At 39.2% G+C, this 26,595-nt stretch overlaps 1 long non-coding RNA gene across 1 annotated transcript; it reads right to left on the bottom strand.

Moving 5' to 3' along the window:
• On the bottom strand, nt 1-25,716 carry LOC128664959 (uncharacterized). The gene is made up of 3 exons (XR_008402949.1): nt 25,585-25,716; nt 13,611-13,719; nt 1-372 (listed from the first exon to the last, which is right to left on the bottom strand). It is a non-coding gene; the product is annotated as an uncharacterized LOC128664959 (long non-coding RNA).
• Nucleotides 25,717-26,595: the final 879 nt, after the last annotated feature.

Below are 26,595 nucleotides of genomic sequence, written 5' to 3'. Positions count from 1 at the left end.
CACTGTTTGTTGCACATCTTTATTCTGCAGTTGGACTCTCTGGATGGGATTCAGATTCTCCCCCGGCTATATGAACTGTATATTCAGAACAATCGGATCTCCAGCCTTCTGCCTTTGTCTTCCTCCCTGACCCTTAATGTGCTTGATGCATCCAATAACCATATTGTGCATCTCCAAGAGACGGTGCAGGTTCTTCATGGTCTCCGTCGCCTCACACGTCTGAAACTGAAGGTAAGGATCGTTGCATTTGCGCTACAGTTCCTCCAGGAACGCCTCCAATCATGTACTTTGTATAAACTGGGAAGATTAACACTCTACTGCACGTCTATATCTTCACCACCTTCTCCAGGTAAAGGAGCCAACCAGAATCCTCTAGAAAAACATATTCAATTATTTTTTTCCGGAAAAACTCCCTATAGACTTTAATAATGATTTTCTGTTAAAAAGCATTAATATTTCTAAAGGATTGTAATCAATTACAAATATCCCAAGTGAGTGTAGTGCTACGTAGGTAAACTCCCAGGGACTATAGCCATTGCACTTAAAGTAATGCAGTCTAAAGTCATTTAGCACTGTGTTTCTTAAACTGGAGCTTGAGATCCCCTGGGGGTCCCTTAAAAATATTTTGGGGTCCCCACATGATGTGATAATGTACTGTGCACAGGGAGACAGGTGAGGAGGAGGGGATCCTGGTACCTGGTACAGTAATAGGCTATATTGCAATTACTGACCAAACAACATCAGTGAAGCAATTAGTTATAGAGCTATAGGAGGATGTTGCTGACATCGGCATTATTATTATTATTATCAGGTATTTGTAGAGCACCAACAGATTCCGCAGCACTATAAACATAGTTGGTATACAGGGTAACATTTATAGGGATCAAATGGGTAGAGGGCCCTGCCGAGAGTTGCACTTTTGTAGTTGGCTCTTATGAAGGCGATCTACAATCAGCTGGGCTCATAGGCTTACATTCTAAGGGGTTCAAGGAGAAAGCGATGGAGTTAGGAAAGTTTAGTGTTGGTTGTATGCATCACTGAATAGTAGAGTCTTTAGGGAGAGCTTAAAGCTGTTAAAACTAGGGGAGAGTCTTGTGGAGCGAGGCAGGGAGTTCCATAAGATGGGGGCCAGTCTGGAGAAGTCCTGTAAACGGGAATGTGAGGAAGTAACAAGAGAGGAGGAGAGTAGGAGATTGTGAGCAGAGCGAAGGGGACGGGAGGGAGAGTATCTGGAGACAAGTTCTGAAATGTAGGGGGGAGCAGTGCAGTTGAGGGCTTTATATGTCAGCATGAGGATTTTGTGTTTAATCCTGGAGGCAAGAGGAAGCCAGTGAAGGGATTGGCAGAAAGGTGCAGCAGATGAAAAGCGACTTGTAAGGAAGATAAGCCTGGCAGAGGCATTCATTATGGATTGTAAAGGAGCTAGGTTGCAGCTAGGTAGACCAGAGAGGACGGAGTTGCAGTAGTCAAGACGGGAAAGGTTGAGAGAGTGGATTAAAATCTTAGTTGTGTCTTGTGGAAGGAAATGTCTAATTTTAGAGATGTTTTTAAGGTGGAAGCGGCAGGCTTTAGCCAAGGACTGAATGTGAGGAGTGAAGGAAAGGTCTGAGTCAAGTGTGACCCCAAGACATTGGGCATGCTGGGTAGGGGAAATGATGGAATTATCAACAGTTATAAAAAATTGGGGGGTGGAGATTTTAGAAGAAGGGGGAAAAATAAGGAGTTCAGTTTTGGAAAGATTTAGCTTAAGGTAGTGAGAGGACTTCCAAGATGAGATATGAGAAAGACAGTTAGCGACACGGGTAAGGAATGAGGTAGGTCTGGTGCAGAGAGGTAGATTTGGGTGTCATCGGCATACAAATGATATTAAAACCAGAGGGACTTTATTAAGGAACCTAATGATGACGTATAGATTGAAAAGAGAAGGGGACTGAACACAGAGCATTGAGGTACCCCAAAAGAAAGTGGTAGCGGGGCAGAGGATGCTCCGGAGAAGGCTACACTAAAGGCACAGTTAGATAGATAGGAAGAGAACCACAAGAGAGTTGTGTTGCAGATGCTGAAAAATTGGAGGGTTTAGAGCGAAAGAGCGTGGTCAACAGCGTCAAGGGCTGCAGACAGATCAAGGAGGATAAGCAGAGAAAAGTGGCCTTTGGATTTTGCTGTAAGTAGGTCATTGGTAACCTTGACAATCAGCATGTTCTTTTAATGTACGTTTTGTTTGGCTAAATGTCTTCAACTCTTCACACTACTTTGTTCATAAAGGAAAATTAATGTAGATAAAATGATTTGTATTCATGTTATCTGACAAACGGGCTGTGAGTGTGTGTATGTATTTGTGTATATCTGTGTCTGTGTGTGTGTGTTTATATCTGTGTGTGTGTATATCTGTGCCTGTGTGTGTGTGTGTGTATCTGTGTGTGTGTGTGTATCTGTGTTTGTTTATGTATATCTGTGTCTGTGTGTGTGTATGTATGTGTGTATATCTGTGTGTGTATATCTGTATGTATGTGTGTGTGTATATCTGTGTCTGTGTATATCTGTGTGTGTGTGTATGTGTGTATATCTGTGTCTGTGTGTGTATATCTGTGTCTGTGTATATCTGTGTGTGTGTGTATGTATGTGTGTATATCTGAGTCTGTGTGTGTATATCTGTGTCTGTGTATATATCTGTGTCTGTGTGTGTGTGTATATTTGTGTGTGTTGGTTATGCGCATGTGTGTGTCTGTGTATCTGTGTCTTTCTGTCTGTCTGTGTGTGTGTGTATGTGTGTGTCTGTGTGTGTATCTGTGTCAGTGTGTGTGTGTGTGTATATCTGTGTATGTGTGTATATCTGTGTCTGTGTACATCTGTATGTATATATCTGTATATATATATATATATATATATATATATATATATATATATATATATCTGTCTGTCTGTGTGTATGTATATGTGTGTGTATATATATGTGTATGTGTGTGTATATATCTGTGTATGTGTGTGTATCTGTATCTGTTTCTGTGTGTGTGTGTGTGTATCTGTGTCTGTGTGTGTGTATATATCTGTGTGTATGTATGTGTTTCTGTATATATCTGTGTGTGTGTGTATCTGTGTCTGTGTGTGTGTATATCTGTGTGTGTGTGTATATCTCTGTGTATCTGTATGTGTGTGTGTATGTATGTGTCTGTGTGTATGAATGTGTGTGTATATATCTGTGTCTGTGTGTATGTATGTGTGTGTATATATCTGTGTCTGTGTGTGTATGTATGAGTGAGTGTTTATGTACAGTATATATCTGTGTCTGTGTGTATGTATATATATATGCGTGTGTATATTTCTGTGTGTGTATGTATGTGTGAGTGTGTATGTATGTGTGAGTGTGTATAAGTGAGTTTGTGTATGTATAAGTGAGTTTGTGTATGTATAAGTAAGTGTGTGTGTGTATATGTATGCGTGTTTTTTTTTTTGTTTTAAATCTTTTTTATTAATTTTAAAACGTACAACATTATAGAACAACATCAAAGGTCTCTTTATACAGGCCTGTCTCCAAACGGGAAACATGTATTTGAATTTGAGGTCCATCTAGACAGATTGAGACCAGGAACAAATGATAACACAGGGATCTCCATCACATATATCACTATTAAATGTATGCGTGTTTATGTATGAGTGAGTGTGTATGTATAAGTGGGTGTGTGTATATGCGAGTTTGTGTATGTATAAGTGAGTGTGTGCAAAAGCGAGTTTGTGTATGTATATGTATGCGTGTTTATGTATGAGTGAGTGTGTATGTATAAGTGTGTGTGTGTATGTATGAGTGAGTGTGTATGTATATATCTGTGTCTGTGTGTATGTATATATATATGTGTGTGTGTATATATTTGTGTGTGTATGTATGTGTGAGTGTGTATGTATGTGTGAGTGTGTATAAGCGAGTTTGTGTATGTATAAGTGAGTGTGTGCAAAAGCGAGTTTGTGTATGTATAAGTTAGTGTGTGTGTATATGTATGCGTGTGTATATATCTGTTTGTATGTATGAGTGAGTGTGTATGCATAAGTGTGTGTGTGTAAATGACTTTTTTATGCGTGAGTGAGTGTGTGTGTACATGTATGCGTGTTTATGTATGAGTGAGTGTGTATGTATCAGTGTGTGTGTGTATAGGCTAGTTTGTGTATGTATAAGTTTCCTTGTATAAGTGAGTATGTGTATGTAATGTATAAGTTTCAGTGTGTATAAGCAAGTTTGTGTGTGTATAAGTGAGTATGTGTATGTATGAGTGAACGTGTGTGTGTGTATATATGTATGTATGTGTATATATCTGTGTATATGTCTCTGTGTTTGAGTTTGCGTATTTTGCTTAATGCGAGGTAGGCACTAAACTAATTTTGTACTTCTTAAAATGTGTGCACAAATTTTAGTAATTTGGTCAAAAATAGCAAATACCACATTTTTTTTGCACACGCTGCTCAAAAAATTTAGAGCAAACATTCACCTAGATTACAAGTTTTGTGTTCGTGTTTTAACGCTGAAAAAATGGCAATTTCAGCGTTAAAACAGCAAAGCAGCCATTACGAGTCTTGTCGGTATAAGCATTTTAGCCTGTAACGCAACGTCAGTCCAGAATTAAAAAAAATTGTGTTTTTGCGTGGTATTTCCATAGCGCTGTCGTTACAAGTTTTACGGTGAGGCTAAAAAGCTTGCGTTACCGTCTATACCGACACGATCCGTTCTGCAATCTGAGACCAGTAGTTTTATGCAACAAAATTGTTACACGAAACTCATAACTAAACTGTTACAAAGTACACTAACACCCATAAACTACCTATTAACCCCTAGACCGAGTCCCTCCCGCATCGCAAACACTATTTTAAACCTATGAACCCCTAATCTGCTGCTCCCGACATCACCGCCACAAATAAAATTTATTAACCCCTATTCCGCCGCTCCCCGACATCGTCACCACTATAATAAAGTTATTAACCCCTAGAACCCCGCACCCCAAGAACGCCCACACTATAATAAAGATATTAACCCCTATTCCTCCACTCCCCGACATCGCCGCCACTAAATAAAGTTATTAACCCCCTGGCCTCCCACATCACTGCCACTAAATAAACCTATTAACCCCTAAACCGCCAGCCCCCCACATCGCAAAAAACTAAATTAAACTATTAACCCCTAAACCTAATAACCCCCTAACTTTAAATTAAAATTACAAGATCCCTATCTTAAAATAAATAAAAACTTACCTGGGAAATTAAAAAAAAACTATAAATTAAACTAACATTACTATTATACTAAAATTAAAATAACTATGAATTAAATAAATTAAATTACTCATTAAAAAAAACCTAACACTACTAAAAAAAGTTAAATTTACAGTTGCAAATAATTAAAAATAATAAATTACAAAAAATAAAAAAATACAAAATTACGAAAAATAACAAACGAAATTATCCAAAAATAAAACAATTACATCTAATCTAATAGCCATATAAAAATAAAAAAGGCCCCCAAAATAAAAAAAACCCTAGCCTACAATAAACTACCAATAGCCCTTAAAAGGGCCTTTTGTACCCCATTGCCCTAAAGAAATCAGCTTTTATCCCTAAAAAAAATTACAAAGACCCGCCAACAGTAAAACCCACCACCCAACCAACTCCTCAAAATAAAAAACCTAACTCTAACAAAAACCTAAGCTACCCATTGTCCTGAAAAAGCTACCCATTGTGTGAATGTGTGTCAGTGTGTTTGTGTGCATATATGCTGTGTGTTAGTGTGTATGCATGTTAGTGTGTGTGTGCATGCGTGTTAGTGTGTGTGTGTGCATGCGTGTTAGTGTGTGTATGTGCATGCGTGTTAGTGTGTGTGCATGCGTGTTAGTGTGTGTGTGTGTGCATGCGTGTTAGTGTGTGTGTGCATGAGTGTTAGTGTGTGTGTGTGTGTGCATGCGTGTTAGTGTGTGTGTGTGCATGTGTGTTAGTGTGTGTGTGCATGTGTGTTAGTGTGTGTATGCATGTTAGTGTGTGTGTGCATGCGTGTTAGTGTGTGTGTGTGCATGCATGTTAGTGTGTGTGTGCATGCGTGTTAGTGTGTGTGTGCATGTGTGTTAGTGTGTGTGTGCATGCGTGTTAGTATGCGTGTGCATGCATGTTAGTGTGTGTGCATGCGTTAGTGTGTGTGTGCATGCGTGTTAGTGTGTGTGTGTGCATGCGTGTTAGTGTGTGTGTGCATGCGTGTTAGTGTGTGTGTGCATGCGTGTTAGTGTGTGTGTGTGCATGCGTGTTAGTGTGTGTGTTTGCATGCGTGTTAGTGTGTGTGCATGCGTGTTAGTGTGTGTATGCGTGTTAGTGTGTGTGTGTGTGCATGCGTGATAGTGTGTGTGTGTGCATGCGTGTTAGTGTGTGTGTGCATGCGTGTTAGTGTGTGTGTGCATGCGTGTTAGTGTGTGTGTGCATGCGTGTTAGTGTGTGTGTGCATGTGTGTTAGTGTGTGTGTGCATGCGTGTTAGTGTGTGTGTATGCGTGTTAGTGTGTGTGTGCATGCGTGTTAGTGTGTGTGTGCATGCGTGTTAGTGTGTGTGTGCATGCGTGTTAGTGTGTGTGCATGCGTGTTAGTGTGTGTGTGCATGCGTGTTAGTATGTGTGTGCATGTGTGTTAGTGTGTGTGTGCATGCGTGTTAGTGTGTGTGTGCATGCGTGTTAGTGTGTGTGTACATGCGTGTTAGTGTGTGTGTGCATGCGTGTTACCAACCTTTCTCTTTCCTCTCTCAACTCTCCTGCTTAAGAGATAGGAAAAAGTATATTTATTTCAACACTTCAGAATTCCAAAAATACTTAACCAATTTACTTTACAATGTCAGCATTTCCACTGGGCGTATCTGCAAAACTGTACCTGGAAACAGGGTTTTAACATCACTGTCTGGTGAACCCTAAGTTCCATGGTTTCTAACAATTTTACTAATACATGCTCAGTCCTGTGCTAAGAATAACTGGTATTCAGTGGCGTAGCGTGGCTTCTCAGCGCCCAGGGCAAGGCAAGAATTGCGCCCCCCTAATCCATTAGCACTGACTGAGTCTCTTCCACCAGTACAGTAGGGATTGGCAAATTTGCTTTGAATATAGGAGACAGCTCAACAACTTAGGAGACAGGTTTTTGTTTTAAAACAAACAAAGCTTTATTTTAACAACAAAAATATATACTATATATATATATATATATATATATATATATATATATATATTTATAGAATTCTAAACTCTACATTCATCCTTAAAAATTAGGATTCAATATGGTTGCAGGCAGGCAGCCATTACTTTATTATATACATTAAGTAAGTACATTATATAACTTAACAATTAAATTTTTTATGGTTTAATATTTAAACATGGGATTTCCTTTTTAAAATACATCTGAGCCAGCATGCCAGAGTGTGAGAGTGATCTATGCTGCTTTAAAGTGAAAGCCAGTTATTTTTTTTAAATTCATTTTTAACCTGGGTAAAACATACAAGATGTAGATCATTTACATCTTGTATGTTTTATTTTACCCAGGTTAAAAATGAATTTGAAATAAAATAACCAGCTTTCACTTTAAAGCAGCATAGATCACTCTCACACTCTGGCATGCTGGCTGGCTCAGACTCTGGGTCCTTTGGAAGTTGGAATTTGGCTGGCTGGCTCAGAGTGACTCTGGGTCCTTTGGAACTTGGCTGGCTGGCCCTGCGACGTCACCTGGGTAACGGTAGAGGCTAAGCTGCATTTTGCGTGCGTTGCCATTTCCAATCCCTATTCCCCAGGGCCCAGGCAAAAACAGGGGCTATAATAATTTAATTATAATTCTGGCTGGCAGTGGCACTGGTGGTCTGGTTCTGATACGGACCCGGTGATGAGTTTGGTAATTTCTGTTGACACTACTTACCTTATCATTACGGGCGCGGCGTACTAGTCAGTCTGACTCCACTCTGGCTCTGCTGCTCTGACTTCTTCCTCCCTCCTGACATGTGCGCTGGGAGTGGGAGTGGACCGTGCTAACTAGTGGCATAAACACTAGTCTAGCAGCAGGTAACGGTCGGATAGGATTACACTCATAAAATTATGATAATTAAATCCTTACACAGCACGTCTTGACTTCAGAGTAGTAGACAGTTCACTTGAGAGACAGAACGGCTGGGCGCAGGCGCCTGTCAGATTTTTTAGCCTCCCTGTAGCGCCGCTGGGAGTGGGACTGTGACTGTCTACTGTCTTGAGATGGTGGGGACTGGGGAGGCTGGGAGCCAAGCATTTTGCCCCCCCCAGAATTTTGCGCCCGGGGCAACCGCCCCTGTGGCCCCCCCCACGCTACGCCACTGCTGGTATTACAAGGGTAACCAGAGAATCTCAAAGCCTCTCACATTTTTTCAGAGTGCTTTCTACTTTTAATGGAGAATGCAGGGATTGCTATTAGCGCTCATATTGCAAGTGATGAGTTAAGTGTTGCGCGCAATACAAATTGCAGCTAAAGAGTATTGCTCTTTTTGGAGACCCGAAGTAAACAATTATCGCTTGATAGTTTGAGTAACAAGACACATGAAAGTTACATGGAAGTAAAGTTTAAGTTATAGTTATTATTATCAGTTATTTATAGAGCTCCAACAGATTCTGCAGCGCTATAAACAAAGGCATTATATGTAGGTAACATTTATAGGGATCTAGTGGCAAGAGGGCCCTGCCGAGAGTTGCACTGCTGTAAATCAGCTCTTATGAAGGCGATCTGCAAAAAGCTGGGCTCGTAGGCTTACATGCTAAGGGGTTCAAGGGGATAACAAAGGATGAGAGGAACTGAGGTTTGAAAAGGTCAGTGTATGTTGTATGTGTAACAGAGCTCCGGTACTTGTACTGAGTATCTCTGCTAGCAAAACTTCTTCAGTTACTGCAACCTCCCAAAAGTGATTCTAGCTTCCCCAAAGTGATTAGAGCTTCCCCAAGCATCAGTTGAGACTTGGCGTCCGGTTTATCAAATGCCGGGCGGACATGATTCTCTGCAGCGAATCATGTCCACATACGCAGTTGGCATTTAACATTGCACAAGCATTTCTGATGAAATGCTTGTGCAATGCTGCCCCTGCACATTCGCAGACAATTGGCTGCTAGCAGGGGGTGTCAATCTTCCCGATCGTATCTGATCGGGATGATTGCAGTCCGCCACCTCAGAGGTGGCGGACGAGTTAAGGAGCAGCGGTCTTATGACTGCTGCTTCTCAACTTATGTTTCCGGCGAGCCGGAAGGTTCGCACGGAATAAGCAGCATCCACTGCTTGGTAAATCTACCCCTTGATGTTAGGTAAAACAGAACTGCATCTATAGGGAAAACAGCACAGTATTTATACACACACATTGATCCTCACCCAGTGCCAGAGAATCTGGCCCTGAAAGCAATCTCCCGCATTGGTTTTCCTTCCTATAGTGTCCATTTTCCCAGAGTACCAGTGTACCACAAAAAAAGTGCCCCCCATCTCTCCCAGAGGGTAGGGACCCCTAAACCACATGCCCAAAAAGCAACCTGATCCCTTAAATCCTGATTAATCGACACTCCTTTGAAGATGCGCTGGACCGGGGCCTAACTTCTGGTCTGACGCTCAGTTCCAGGAGCCTGAGTAGGTCGCTGAGGTTTTGCCGGTCCTCCGCGGTATGTTATTTTGTATCTTTGAACAGTAGAGTCTTTACAAAGCGCTCAAAACTTTCAAAACTAGGGGAGATTCTTGCGGAGTGAGACAGAGAATTCCACAAAATAGGGGCCAGTCTGAAAAAGTCCTTTAGATGGGAATGTGAGGAGGTAACAATAGAGGTGGAGACAGGGTCGGCTCCAGAACTAATTAAATGGGGGGGCATTTTTTTTACGAGGGGGCACGCATTTACAAAGCATGTATGAGAGTCAAAATAAGAGCAGACCTACATATTCTGCAGGAAAGTGTAGCTTCTGGTTGGCTTATCCCCCACTATTAACATTTGGAGAATATGTGCTAAATCACTAGGTAAAAGAATGAAGTCTAAATCCTATGCAGTGCACTAAAACAGAGCCATTAAACTTGAGACCCCCAGTGCAATAGCTCCTTAAAAACAATTAACCCCTTAATCACCCAAACAAAACCCTTAAACTCATTCTCAAATCTCAATCATGTCCCCTAAACAGCCATGCACCCCAAACCCCCCAATGCAATTAACCCCTTTGTTTGCAATAGCAGTGAGTATACTAGGTTTTCAGGTACTGGTAATTTTGTAGATTAGATTTAGCTATGTGTATATGTATGTATGTGTATATGTATATATTTGTATGTTATATTTGTATGTATTTGATATTTGCATATATATATATATGATTATATGTATGTATGTGTGTATATTTGTTTGTATATATGATTATATGTATGTATGTGTATATGTATGTATGTTTGTATATTTGTATGTGATATTTGCATATATATATATGATTATATGTATGTATGTGTGTATATTTGTATGTGATATTTGCATATATATATATGATTATATGTATGTATGTGTGTATATTTGTATGTATAAACAGTATGTCTATTTGTATGTATAGAATAAGCTGACAGGTGAGATTTTTCACCAGAAAACGACTGTAAATGTTACTGAACATTCAGTTTTTATTTTGTTTTAAACTAAACGAATACCGAATTGTGCAGCTAATGAATATTCTGAAAACTAAATTTTCGGAATATTTGTTACGAATAAGTAGTCCAAAATGAATTATTTGCAGCTGCACACGTCTAATATTGATTTAAGGAATGTTAACGCACAATAGTGCTAATATTATATAATATCCTTTTGTAATCTAGCCATAAGACTTTTAATATATACATTTTAGCTGATATAATGATGTCAGAGGCTGGCAGATACCGAGGATACATGAGAAATTAAATGTTAGGTGTACAGCAGAATTGTTCAGATGATATATGCTAAGATCTTCTTTCACAGGGAAACCCTCTGACTCGTGATAACCGGTACACTACAGCAATCGAGAAGAGCACCTCTGTACAGCTCCTGGACAACTCTGTGCTCAGGGACCCCAGTGACATGGAACTGTCACCAGAGCATCGTTTGCTGCTTAGTGTCTCATTGGACAAGCTACCTGAGAATGGGTATACCAGAGAGGGTCTGAAGGATGCCGCCAGTGGAAGCTTTACGAGGAAACTGCAACATAGACGGGCTGAGGTGGAGAGCAGAATCCATTATCTTCATAGTAGTATTATGTGAGTACTAGTAATATCCAACCAGTGACAGAACATGACAGGAATTATAACACAGATTAGCACTTCCTCTGCTTCTAATTTGCTAATTTATCTTTGCATTACTCACACATTCTTAAATCTGTTAACCTCTAGATGAGTGAGTGCATGAGTGAGTGTGTATGCATTTTTGTGAGTGTATGAGTAAGTGTGTGTTTATGAGTGAGTGTATGAGCTTATGAATTAGTGTATGAGTAAGTGTGTGTGTTTATGAGTGAATGTATGAGTGTGTGTGTCTGTTTAAGTGAGTGTATGAGTGTGTGTGTGTATTTTTGAGTGAGTGTGTGTGTATGAGTGTGTGTATAAATGAGTGTGTGTGTTTATGAGTGAGTGTATGAGTGAGTGTGTGTGTTTGAGTGTATGAGTGTGTGTGTTTATGATTGAGTGTATGAGTGAGTGTGTGTGCTTATGAGTCAGTGTATGAGTAAGTGTGTGTTTATAAGTGAATGTATGAGTGAGTGTGTGTGTATTTGGGTGAGTTTATGAGTGAGTGGGTGTGTTTATGAATAAGTGTGTGTGTGTTTATGAGTGAGTGTATAAATGAGTGTGTGTGTTTATGAGTGAATATATGAGTAAGTGTGTGTGTTTATAAGTGAGGTTGTGTGCTTATGAGTCAGTGTATGAGTAAGTGTGTGTGTTTATGAGTGAATATATGAGTAAGTGTGTGTGTTTAAGTGAGTGTATGGGTGTGTGTGTGTTTATGAGTGAGTGTGTGTGTTTATGAATAAGTGTGTGTGTTTATAAATGAGTGTATGAGTGAGTGTGTTTGAGTGAGTGTATGAGTGTGTGTGTGTTTATGAGTGAGTGTGTGTTTATGAGTGAGTGTATGAGTGTATGAGTGAGTATGCGTGTATGTTTATGAGTAAGTGTATGAAAAAGTGTGTGTGTGTCTGTGTTTATTATTAAGTGTATGAGTGAGTTTGTGTGCTGAGTCAGTGTATGAGTAAGTGTGTGTGTTTATGAGTGAATGTATGAGTGAGTGTGTGTTTGAGTGAGGTTATGAGTGGGTGTGTTTATGAATAAGTGTGTGTGTTTATGAGTGAGTGTATGAGTAAGTGTGTGTTTATGAGTGAGTGCATGAGTGAGTATGTGTTTATGAGTGAGTGTGTGTTTATGAGTGAGTGTATGAGTGAGTGTGTGTGCTTATGAGTCAGTGTATGAGTAAGTGTGTGTTTATGAGTGAATGTATGAGTGTGTGTGTGTGTTTGAGTGAGTGTATGAGTGGGTGTGTGTTTATGAGTGAGTGTGTATGTTTATGAATAAGTGTGTGTGTTTGAGTGAGTGCATGAGTAAGTGTGTGTGTTTATGAGTGAGTTTTTATGATTGAATGTAAGAGTGAGTGTGTGTGCTTATGAGTCAGTGTATGAGTAAGTGTGTGTGTGTTTATGAATGAATGTATGATTGTGTGTGTGTGTGTTTGAGTGATTGTATGAGTGTATGTGTTTATGAGTTAGTGTATAAGTGTGTGTGTATTTATGAGTGAGTGTATGAGAGTGTCTGTATGTATTAGTGGGTAACTTTTTTTCCATCAATGTGAGATAGACACAATTTTTACCTTATCACACGCGGGGAGAAGCCGTCATGGAAGATAAATGGAGTTAGACAGGATTAAACCATTAGTGATTAGCAATTGCTACAACATTTGAATGTACTTAATTTCACTAATAATCCCCTCACTTGTGTGGTCTATTGATGTATAAAAAAAACAAATAATGTCTGTCTGTCTGACAGTTGGATTATTTTGCACTATATTATAATGTAGGGGGCGTCACAAAAAATACATTTCCAATGCAAAAAGGGGTTTCAGGTGAACAAAAGTATAACAAGGTCTGCTCTAGATTACCAGATTCAGCTACTTTTATAGGACAAAATATTTCTCTTTACTTTGTCTTTTGAAAAAAATGAACCAACTGAATGAATCAGTTCTTTGGGAGCTGTACCTGTGAGCGAGGGAACAATAGATACCTACTTGAGCTATAAGTTACACTTTGAGACCTATTTATTAAAGGTCTGTCGGACCTGATCCGACAGTGCGGATCAGGTCCGACAGACCTCGCTGAATGCGGAGAGCAATACGCTCTACATATTCAGCACTGCACCAGCAGCTCGTCCGCCAGTAGGGGGTGTCAATCAACCCGATCGTACTCAATCAGGTTGAATTGTGGGGATGTCTGTCCGCCTGCTCAGACCACTACTTCATAACTGTTGTTTATGGCGAGTCGGCAGGCTCACAAGCTCCATTCAGAGCTTGATAAATGGGCCTCTTTGGGTTAGTTTCAGATGTTTAACTGCTGCTTTCATACACATGATAGACAGATTATTAGTACAATGTCACCTTAATGACAGCAGAGATAGGATCTGTTCTTGTCTCAACTACTGCCTCAGACAGACGACTCTCCAAATCTTCCACTGTGTATGTAAACTAGGCACCCTGCTGCTTGCACCTGTAATCAAACAATGTTAATAAATATAACCTATATAACTTTAAATTAGTATATATATATATTAATTGAAAAGCAAATGGTATGAACTTTATTAAACTTGAGCACAAGAACAATATTTACCTATACATAAATATGGCTTACAAACACAAAAGAGAAGCGTACTTCTCAACATTTGTAGCTGGGTATTAGCGAGGTAGAGGGAGGCTGAGCCATATTGGAAGGGGTTATGGGTGGTTAGCTGGGCAGGATTGTGGGTGTGTCTGGGTGGTTCATGGGTGTAGCTGAAGTGGTCCAGGGGCGGGGCTAAATGACATTCTGTAACTAGAGATGTTTAGCTGCCTCAGAGGGACAGAGCTCAGAATTAGGGACTGTCCGCAAACAGATTCAGTTGGGAGGTCTGGAGAAGTTTAAGGGACATGAAACCCAAAATGTTTCTTTTATGATTCTGATAGAGAATACAATTTAAAAAAAGTTTACACTTTACTTCAATTATCTAATTTGATTTGTTCTTTTGTTATTCTTTGTTGAAGAGATATCTAGATAGGTAGCATGCACACATCTGAAGCACTACATGTCAGTAAATAGTGCTGCCATCTAGTGCTCTTGCTAATGTATAACATTGTTGTAAAACTGCTGCCATCTAGTGATCTTGCTAATGTATAACATTGTTATAAAACTGCTGCCATCTAGTGCTCTTGCTAATATATAACATTGTTATAAAACTGCTGCCATCTAGTGCTCTTGCTAATGTATAACATTGTTATAAAACTGCTGCCATCTAGTGCTCTTGCTATTGTATAACATTGTTATAAAACTGCTGCCATCTAGTGCTCTTGCTAATGTATAACATTGTTGTAAAACTGCTGCCATCTAGTGCTCTTGCTAATGTATAACATTGTTATAAAACTGCTGCCATCTAGTGCTCTTGCTAATGTATAACATTGTTATAAAACTGCTGCCATCTAGTGCTCTTGCTAATGTATAACATTGTTATAAAACTGCTGCCATCTAGTGCTCTTGCTAATGTATAACATTGTTATAAAACTGCTGCCATCTAGTGCTCTTACTAATGTATAACATTGTTATAAAACTGCTGCCATCTAGTGCTCTTGCTAATGTATAACATTGTTATAAAACTGCTGCCATCTAGTGCTCTTACTAATGTATAACATTGTTATAAAACTGCTGACATCTAGTGCTCTTGCTAATGTATAACATTATTATAAAGCTGCTTCCATCTAGTGCTCTTGCTAATGTATAACATTGTTATAAAACTGCTGCCATCTAGTGCTCTTGCTAATGTATAACATTGTTATAAAACTGCTGCCATCTAGTGCTCTTACTAATGTATAACATTGTTATAAAACTGCTGCCATCTAGTGCTCTTACTAATGTATAACATTGTTGCAAAACTCCTGAACTTACATCCCTGCTTTTCAACAAAGGATACCAAAAAACAAAGAACATTTTACTAACAGAAGTACATTAGAAAGTTGTTTAAAATTGTATGTTCTGTCTGAATCATGAAAGAAAAATGTTGGGTTTTATGTCCCTTTAATTCAAAAGCTGACTGTTATTGAGCTGTTTTGCATAATTTGAGGGTCTCACGCAGTATTTCCCTCTGTTGTACAGGAATCTGCAGCAAGACCTCCTGCAGTTTGAAGATAATCTTAGAGGGGAGCTGGATAGCTGCATCAGGTAAGACGCGAGGAGGCCGGCAAGGGATAAGGTAGGAAGCTAACTGTATCCTACTGCGTTTCACTGCTCTGTCGTTTACACCTTCAGTCTCACAAGTGTTATGTTAACTATACTGAGATATCTGCACTGACTGCATCACTTTATGTCACTGTTGTCATGGTGATCGATCTTAATGCCAGGTCACTTTGTGATATTGTGACTACATTTCGCCAAAATGTATTTAGTTCAAATTTCATCCATGAATGGTGTTTGTTTTGTCTGAATATTCATTTAAGAATTTACCACAATCCTCCTAAGAGCCTGCAATTTATTTTCAGTGTTGTGCTCAGCATGGAGGAGGAATAATAGTTTCCCCTAATCTACCGACCCTATATAAACACTCCTGACATGATCAGAGCTGCCCATTGCTGCACCTCCCCTAGTCACATTCTCATCAGATAGCCTGGGTAGGCACCAGTGTGCGGTCAGGAAGAGGAATGCTATATGGCAACTAGGTGCATTCTATGCATCGGTGGTAAAGTGCACCACCTGTCCAGCAGCTTTCACCAACTTCGTTACCGCAGCAACACGGGAAAAGTAGAGTGAGGGGACTACATTGCTCCGGAAAGAGATGTGCAAAGTAAGTTAGTATTGGGGAGCAAGGGTCTCCGTCAGCTGCTTTAAAGGCTCCCCTTCAAGCATAAGACAAAGAAAGAAGGCGCCACAATAGTGCAGGGTCAAATGGGTCTAATAATTCCCCACTCCAAATTCCCGTACTTACTAGATTCAAAGCACTGGAATAGTGCTACACAAGCCTTCTGGGCTCTCAACAGTCGCCCAGCTAACTGCTTAAAGTGAAACAGCACGACTCTTCTTATGCCAGCACGTCTCTGGGAGCTCCAGCGTTTGGAGTCGACAGTCCGTATTCTCCTTTGTGAACAGGGCGAAGGGCATGCATACAAATACCCAAAATGTTATAGGGTGAGCAGACCATGTCTGTATGATGTTAAAGGTACCCCAACCTGCCTCTGCTTACTGTCACTGTGTCAGGGTGCCAGGAATCAGACTGAGACGAGAAGTGCAAAAATAACCACACCTTTATTAATAACAAAAAATAATAAAATGTCTACAAGTCAAATAACAAGCCAGGAGTCAAAGCCAGAACTGGTAGTCAGACGAGCCAAATCAGGAGCCAAAGCGAATAGTCAGACGAGCCAAGTCAGGAGCCAAAGCGAATAGTCAGACGAGCCAGAATCAGGAACAAGGAGAACAGCAGAGTCAGGAACAAGCCAGAGAGCAGGAACCAGGAGGGACGTCAGACAGCCAAGTAATACACAGGATCTGGAACTCACAAACAGGTCTGAGACAACGCAAGGGCAAAGCATACTGAACAGAGGCCCTTTAAATAATAAGTGATGACACAATTCTGAGACTGCAACCTGTCTCACACGGATGATGTACACCAGTCTGACCATAAGAGGGCGTGCAGGAAATGAGCAGCATCACACACCCTGCACCAGATTCAGCAAGAGAGGTGAGTAAAATGGCTGCCAGCAGCACATGGCAAACAAAGCAGGGGAAAAAACCCTGACACACCGTCCCTGTGTTCTCTGCTCTGCCTACTGCTGACAGTGCTGATGTCGTAAGTGGCGCTACTGGTTCTGCTACAGATCTTGTTGCACTGCTGCAGCTGGCCCCACTTTCTTCCCCAAATAACACAGCCTTGTGGTGTATGTGTAGATGTTGGTTTATCTTGGAGTTGGTGAGATGATCGCCCGTGGCTAACTTGTTTCTCACATAATCTGCACTTAGAAAAGCGTCCACACTTTTGAGTAACACGACACGGCGGCCACCTCTGCTTGCACTTGGCAGTTTTAGCTGTGGCACCACTATCTGTTTCTGCCCTAACATGAACACTTTATTGTCTATTAGTGGAACTGCTAGTAGTACTGACAGTGGTTGTGTTAATATGCAGGTCACAAGATGGGTACTGAGGGACGTTCTTCTAACTACTGGCTGCTGTAAGACAATTGGAGATAATGGTTGCAATGGAGAGGGAGCAGTGGCGTATTTAGGTTTATGGAAGAAGGGAGGGAGAGAGAGAAGGAAGGGAGGGAGAGAGAGAGAGAAGGAAGGGAGGGAGGGAGAGATAAATAAAACAACCAGTGCAGGGACACAGCATATTTTTAATTACTAATTAAGAGATAACAAAAAAAGAAAAAAAAGTGTCTGCAACATTAGTTAAATGCAATATCCCTGTAATTTTTTTTTTTAAATGAAGGAAGGCTATATAATATATCTGTGGTTTGTTTGTATACTGCACAGTAAATTTTTTGCTGTAAATCAGTACATATGGACTTTCTGCCTTACAAGGGATTTTGTGCACACACACACACACACACATATATATATATATATATATATATATATATATATATATATATATATATATATATTATATATATTGTATCAGCACCCCTAGTTTAATAAATTTCACAGTTCTATATACTGAGATAAAATATTGTGTGTCCTGTATAGGAACACACTTCCCAGTATAGTGCACGGATAAGGGTATTGAATTAATATACAAAAACAAGAAAGAATGTAGACCCTATTTGTCCAGTGCTGGACAAATAGGGTCTACATTCTTTCTTGTTTTTGTATATATATATATATATATATATATGCTGTAAGCCTCTTTTTAGTGCACAAAATCCCTTGTAAGGCAGAAAGTCCATATGTACTGATTTATAGCAATAAATTGACTGTGCAGTATACAAATAAACCACATATGTTTGTTTAGATAGCAGCAGGTACTGTATGGGCTATGTATTTAAATATGCCCCACCGGCCACAGCTAATCAGGAGAGTAACTTGTCTGGATAGTTGACATCCGGCTTGTAAAAGCAGACTTGCCACTCAGGAGCTTAGCTAGTATGGATCTAGCATTTACCAGGGTCCCATCTTGCTGCAGTACTGCTTAACGTTCCCTTCCCCTCAGCATTCTCTGCTAACTGGACTGGTACTGTAGTTTATGCAACATCACCATGCCAATCGGCACAGCACGAGAAATGGATCTGTTCTCACAGATCAGTCAGTGTACTGTAATCAAGCTTGAAGCCACAGTGCCATAAGAAAAAAATGAGTGGCTCCCGGTCCCGCCTCCAGCAAAGGGAACAAGAAACTATATAAAGTTAAAATGAAGCGTTTATTCAAGTACAGTACAGTATAATATAAGCCGTAGAATAAGGCGCAGCAAAACACGGTACTGTTTAATCAAATATGTACCGTGTTTCACTGCGTCCTGTTCTATGGCTTATATTATACTTTACCGCTGTACTTGAATAAAAGCTTTGTGCAGCCACTAATTTGTTTCTTGAGAGACAATAAAAAGCATTGGTGTCAGTGGGGGACACTTACTTTGAATATGCGTCTCTTCAGTCCTTCCAATGTGCGCTGTGCAAGCGTGCCTGGGATAATCAAGCAAGCCTTAGGTAAATGGTGCTTGCCGCCCTCCCAAATCTGCCGCCCTCCCAAATCTGCCGCCCCTCCCAAATCTGCCGCCCTAGGCATGGACCTTGTTGGCCTAGGTCATAATATGCGCCTGAGAGGGAGAGAATTCAGGTGGAGACTGCAGACATAAAATTGGAGATGCCAAAGAAAAAATATGTACAATGCAACAAATAGATAGCAATAACTCAACTTCTCTTTTGAGTCGCTTTTAGCTTCAGTTTCTCCGATCACTGTATTCCGAGTATGGTTTCTTGTGGCAGCGCTGACTCCAACACGTAGGTTTCAGTTATATACTTTAACAGCGTTCCTCGGAAAACGCACAGGCAATAGTGCAATAAAGAGCTAAATCAGTAAACACAACACTCAACATAAATACTAAATATACCCCTCGTACCTAACAACTGTATTGTTAACAGGTGTATAGGTTTAGTTTAGGGGCTTTGGCTGTCTATAATCAAAGATTATGTTTTCCGCTAAACTTTTCAAATTACATTTACAAATAATGATGAAAATGAATTTGGTTTGTGTTAAACGGATATTCCAGCCAAAATTGTAATCCATGTGGATTTATTTTAGTTTTGAATAGAAGCATTTTTGTAATATACATGTATTACCAAAAAATGCTTTTAATAAAAGCTATAGCTGTCTCAAGTGTATTTAAGTATGCACTGTGCACCAGCATTTTAAATACAGAGATCTAAGGTGTTTGTACCATTTGGTAATGACTCAATTTGTTAACTTCTGACATGATACAAGGCACTCTGAGCAGCTGCAGTATTTAAAATGCTGGTGCACTGAGAATATCTAGCTATGCTTCACATGCACATGCAGAGAAACATGTTAACACTAAAACATAGTAACATAGTAACATAGTAACATAGTAGATAAGGTTGAAAAAAGACTGAAGTCCATCGAGTTCAACTTATACAAATCTAAAATACTTACAAAAAGCTCCAGTTAAGCTTAAATAACCCCATTAAAATTTGACCCATTTAATACTAGCAATCATATCCATGAATTTTGTTTATATACAGAAATTTATCCAGACTATTTTTAAATGTATCTATGGTATTGGCATTCACTACCTCCTTTGGTAATGAGTTCCACAATTTTATTGCTCTTACAGTGAAAAAACGTTTCCATTGCAGGAGATTAAATCTCCTTTCCTCCAACCTTAAATTATGACCTCTTGTCAGAACCAATTTTCTTGGAATAAAAAGAGCTTCTGCCATCTCTGTATATGGGCCTTGAATATATTTATATAAAGTAATCATGTCACCTCTCAAGCGCCTTTTTTCTAAAGAGAACAGACCCAGTTTGGCTAGCCTCTCCTCATAGGTTAATTTCTCCAATCCCCTTATTAGCTTTGTGGCCCTTCTCTGAACTTTTTCTAGTTCTGCAATATCTTTTTTAGCAATCGGTCCCCAGAACTGCACTCCAAACTCAAGGTGAGGTCTTACCAGGGCTTTATATAATGACAGAATTATGCTTTCCTCCCTTGAATCAATGCCTCTTTTAATACATGCTAGTATCTTATTAGCCTTTGAAGCCACTGCCCTGCATTGTGCACTCATCTTTAGCTTGTTATCTATTACTACTCCCAAATCCCTTTCCTCCTGTGTTTGGCTAAGTCTTGTCCCATTTAAAAAATACATAGCCTGCTTATTTTTACTTCCAAAATGTAGAACCTTACATTTTTCCGTATTAAATCTCATTTTCCATTCACTTGCCCATAGTTCTAATTTTAGCAAATCCCTTTGCAAAGAGAGTTCATCCTGCTCTGACCTAATGACCTTACTTAACTTAGTATCATCTGCAAAAATAGAGATGTCGCTATTTAATCCTTGCTCCAAGTCATTTATAAAAATATTAAAAAGAACAGGGCCCAGTACTGATCCCTGGGGGACGCCACTGATTACCTTTGTCCAATCTGAGTATGATCCATTTACTGCTACTCGTTGCTCCCTATCTTTTATCCAGTTATTTATCCATGAGCTAACATTTCCAGCTATTCCCAGTCCCTTAATTTTGTGCATTAATCTCTCATGTGGCACTGTATCAAATGCCTTTGCAAAATCTAAGTATATCACATCAACTGATTCCCCTTTATCTATATTTTTACTTACTTCCTCGTAGAATCTAATTAGATTAGTTTGACATGATCTATTTCTCCTAAAGCCATGCTGATTAGAACTCATAATCTTGTTTACACGAATATGCTCATCAATATAATCCCTTATAATCCCTTCAAATATCTTCCCCACTATTGATGTCAGACTAACTGGTCTATAGCTTCCTGGATCATCCCTGCTTCCCTTTTTGAAGAGTGGCACCACATCAGCTTTACGCCAATCCTGGGGTACCATGCCTGAGGATAATGAGTCTTGAAAAATTAAGAGTAAAGGTTTGTCTATAACAGTGCTAAGTTCACTTAACACCCTTGGGTGTATTCCATCTGGGCCTGGAGTTTTATTTACCTTAATATTTTTTAGTTTTTTTCCTGATATCCTCTAAACAAAACCCAGTTAGTGGTATGGACTGGCATGTTCTATTCTGTTCCAAAGTGTCATTCAATGGTACCTCTCTTGTGTATACTGAAGAAAAAAACTGGTTTAGTACCTCAGCCTTCTCCCTGTCATTATTTATCATGCTACCCTCCACACATTTTAATGTACCTATATTATCCTTCTTAGATTTTTTGCTATTTATGTACTTAAAGAACCTTTTAGGGTTAGACTTAGAATCCTTGGCAATTAATTTTTCATTTTCAATTTTGGCTAATTTGATTGCTTTTTTGCATGCTTTGTTACATTCCTTATAAATATTGTATGCTGAGTCTGTACTATTTTCTTTTAATAATTTAAATGCCCTACGTTTTTTCCTAATTTCTTTTAACACATTTTTATTTAGCCATAATGGCTTAGTTTTTTTATTTTTATTTTTATAACCATATGGTATGTATTGATATGTATATTTATTTAACAAATTTTTAAATATTATCCATTTATCCTCTGTATTTTTATTAGAAAATACATTGTCCCAATTTATATTATTTAATGATTTCCTTAAATCGTTGAATTTTGCTTTCTTGAAATTAAAAGTCTTAGTTAAGCCTTTAAAACACTGCATATGAAAAGAGATTTCAAATGTGACCATGTTATGATCACTGTTACCCAAATGTTCTTTAACTTCTATGTTTGATATTATATCTGTATTGTTTGATAGCACTAAATCCAATATAGCTTTACTCCTAGTTGGCTCCTCTATTAATTGTGACAAGAAGTTATCCCTGAGAACATTTAAAAATCTATCCCCCTTAGCTGAATTACTAGTTTCATTGGCCCAGTTTATATCAGGGTAGTTAAAATCTCCCATAATTACAGCACTGTTATTAGCAGCCTTACCTATTTGGATAAGTAGTTGAGTTTCCTCCGGGTCACTAATGTTGGGAGGCTTGTAGCATGTTCCTAGTAATATTTTATTAGGATTTTTCCCCCCACTCTTTATTTCAACCCACAGGGTCTCTACATTGTCACTTGTATCATAAATATCTTCCCTTATTGTAGGTTTAAGGTCAGGTTTAATATACATGCAGATTCCTCCACCCCTTTTATTATTCCTGTCCCTCCTAAATAATGTATACCCCTCTAAGTTAACTGCCCAGTCATGTGAATCATCCCACCAAGTTTCAGTTATACTGATAACATCATAGTCCTCTTCTGCAACTAAGAGCGTCAGCTCCCCCATTTTACCTGTCATGCTTCTTGCATTTGTTGTCATACATTTAATTTTCATGTGCTTTCTGCTGCTACTTGGTGTACTTTCCTCTATACTTTCTAATGTGACATTTCTTAAGTCATCCCTTCCTTGAGATATTAAGGGAGTGACATATTCAGACACTGATCTCTCTGTTCTATTTTGTTCTAATTGACCCTCCCCCCCTTTGCCTAGTTTAAAAGGTTCTCTAAACGTGCTACCATCCTTTCCCCCAACACACCTGCACCCATGTCATTCAGGTGCAATCCATCCTTACTGTACAATTTGTACCCTAGTGAAAAATCAGCCCAGTGTTCTAAAAAGTCAAACCCCTTATTTTTACACCATGTTTTTAGCCATGAATTAACAGACCTTAGCTCCTTCTGCCTTACTGAGTTAACACACGGCACTGGTAATATCTCAGAAAATATTACTTTGGAGGTCCTTGCTTTAAGCTTGCTACCTAACTCCCTGAAGTCATTTTTTAGGACTCTCCATCTCCCACTGATTTCTTCATTAGTACCAATATGCACCATGACTGCAGGATCAGACCCGCATCCCTCTAACAATCTATCAATACGCTCCACAATATGCCTAACACGAGCCCCTGGAAGACAGCAAACTGTTCTATGTAAAGGGTCTGGATGACAAATTACCCTATCAACCTTCCTTATAATAGAGTCTCCTACCACCAACATCTGCCTCTGGCCCTGACTTGTATGCCCCTCTTCCATGACTGAAGGACTGCCCACCATAGTATGCTCTCTTCCAAAGCTAAAGGACTGTTCACTATACTAGGCAACACGGCCCTCTCTGACACTGCCACCCCTGAACTGATATCCCCAACATCTTCACTTAATCTTGCAAATCTATTGGGGTGTACCAGCTCAGAACTGGCCTGTCTCTTTCGCTTACTTCGCCCTCTAACTGTGACCCAGCAACATCCTGGAGTCTCCTCATCTGAATCCTCCCCATTCCCACTGCTGGAACCATTAACAACCAGCTCAGTCCTATCCATTTCCCTGTGTCTGAATTTCATGTAGTGTTGCAATTCGTTCCTCCAGATCCCCAATACGAGTTTCTAAAGAGACAATATGCTCGCACTTGCCACAAACATATAATCCCAGAAGCGGCTGCTCCAGTGATGCAAACATGTGGCAAGCTGTACACTGAATGAGATTCTCACACATTCTTAATAAAAGGTTTAACTTAAAAGTATAAAATAAATATATTTCCCCTTGGTTACCCCAAAACCTTGTTTGCCTAACTACCTTGGTTAGCTAACTATTATACTTAAACAGACAATGTTACTTTAACAGAGAATCAATACAGCAAGCCTAAAAGAGCAAGCTCACAGTGATAACCTTTACTAGAAGCATTTTTGCAAATACATTTATATTGCAGATATGTTTCTATTCAAAGATGTAATAAATCTATGTGCATTTCAATTTTGAACGGAATGTCCCTTTAAGGTTAAGGTCATTACTAGGATTAAAGATAGGGTTAGGGCTCTGGTTAGGGTCAATGCAAGAATTAAGGATGGGTTAGGGTTCGGGTTAAATTAGGTTCAATACTAGGATTAAGGATAGGATTAGGGTTCGAGATAGTGTTAAAGGGACAGTCTGGTTAAAAAGTAAACTTTCATGATTCAGATAAATTTAAAAATTTAAAACAACTTTCCAATTTACCTTTTATCATCAAAATTTTCACAGCTAGACAGCGCTAGTTCAGATGTGCCAATAACTGTGGAGTTATTTGTGAGTCAGCACTGATTGGCTTAAATGCAAGTCTGTCAAAAGAACTGAGATAAGGGGGCAGTCTGCAAAGGCTTAGTTATAAGGTAATCACAGAGGTAAAACATATATTAATATTACTGTGTTGGTTATGTAAAACTGGAGAATGGGTAATTAAGGGATTATCTATCTTTTTAAACAATAACAATTTGGAGTAGACTGTCCCTTAAAGGTTACGGGCAATATAAGGATTAAGGACAGCGCATGAAGTATACCAATCAGCACTTGTGTGTGTGTACACTGGACATGAACATGCGGCTTATTTAATGTTAAAAAAGGCAAAAGCAGATGTTTTTTTTAACATACTTTGCATTGCCATCCATACTATTCATGCTCCAAAGAAAGAAGAGTGAAGTGACCAGTAGATTAGTACCACCATCTACAGAAATGTATGGATGGCAGAAAGGGGTTCATTTATTGCTTTGTGTAATGTTACTGTCATATGGAGTTAATCATCATTGTGGATATGTTTTTGGTAACTAAGGGATTAAAGGGACAATCAAATCAAAATTTAGAGACACATGGATGAATTTCATCTTTGTATAGAAACATATTTGACATCTAAATGTATTGGTTAAAATGCCACTAGTAAAAGTTATGCTTTAGTGTCAGTATTTTTCTCTGCATGTGCATGTGAAGCATAGCTAGATATTCTCAGTGCACCAGCATTTTAAATACCGCAGCTGCTCAGAGCACCAGTGGGGCTTTTATCGTGTCAGCAATTAACAAATTGAGTCATTACCAGATGGTAAAAAACACCTTGGGTTCTCTGCGTAAGTGCTGTATTTAAAATGCAGGTGCACAATGAATACTTAAATACACTTTTGAAGCAGCTATAGCTTTTATTAGACACATTTTTGCTAATATATGTTTATTACAAAAATACTTATTTTTAAAACTGAAATGCACCCATGTCGATTTCAATTTTGGCTGGAATGTCCCTTTAATATCACTGATCTGTATGTTCCTGGCACAGATGGTAAATAATAGCTGTGTATGTTACTGATTTTGCGTGATTTGTGCCCTAAACAAGCTTGTGTGTCACAGAATCACTACACAGAGTAATGTTTAGTATAGGCAGCTCCTTGGTGTTATGTGGTGACCCCCATATTAGTAATTATCAGACCTGTGATAACAGAAGCTTTTAGTGATGAGGGTTTGTTCGCATTACAGGTACATCGATACCATTCCTCAGGAGGACTTTGCAAGCATTGATCCACACAAAGTCCCAAAAGCCATGGATCAGTATTTATTTACCAAGTTCTGGGAGAGATGGGAACACGGAAAGATGTTTTCCTTTGAGAGCAACATCATATGATATTTATATTTCAGAACAAAATAAATGTAACATCTGTGTGTGTTTGTACCAAAAATATCAGAGTTTACAAGATTTTTTTCCCTACATTTTATATTTTCTTCCACTGGCTGCACAGGTTGTTGATGGTGATGAGCTTGCATGCTGCTAGTTTTAATATTGCTATTGTTTACACAAAACTGTGTTTGACTCCAACAAAATGTTAAGCACATAGTCAAAGTCATCTCCAGAAAAGCAATACACTAATGGCTTGTCAATAAACATGTCCTATGAGCCCATCTGGGTCTGCACAGATGTGTATTGCTGTCTCAGAACTGACATTGACTATGTGTTTAACTCTTTTGCAAGAGGCTAACACACTTCTCTGCAAGCACTAGTGCAATAATAAAATGCCCAGCAAACTGTCACATTTGATGTCCCTTTAAATAGGGTTTTCTTTAGAATATTTTGCATTAAAAGTTTAACATGATTTGGACACCTGGAAATCTGCCCTACAGGAACATGAGAGAGCCGGAGGAGGTGAGAGCTTTATTTAGAACCTTGTTACAGGAACATGAGAGAGCCGGAGGAGGTGAGAGCTTTATTTAGAACCTTGTTACAGGAAGAGGCTCCATAAGTAGTAACAGAATTGGTACAGCGACCGTGTGAATGATTCATAGTTTATCAATAGAAAGAAGCAACATTTTTTTGTATGTCAAGGTTAGATAAACACTGAATTCTTCAAGGGATGTTCCAGCCAAAATTGGAAACCACATGGATGTATTTCGGTATTGAACAGAAGCATTTCTGTAATATACATGTATTAGTAAAAATGCTTCTAAT

This window comes from Bombina bombina, chromosome 6, assembly GCF_027579735.1.
Source record: "Bombina bombina isolate aBomBom1 chromosome 6, aBomBom1.pri, whole genome shotgun sequence".
Taxonomy (NCBI): Eukaryota; Metazoa; Chordata; class Amphibia; order Anura; family Bombinatoridae; genus Bombina; species Bombina bombina.
This window is presented reverse-complemented; position numbering and strand designations above follow the sequence as displayed.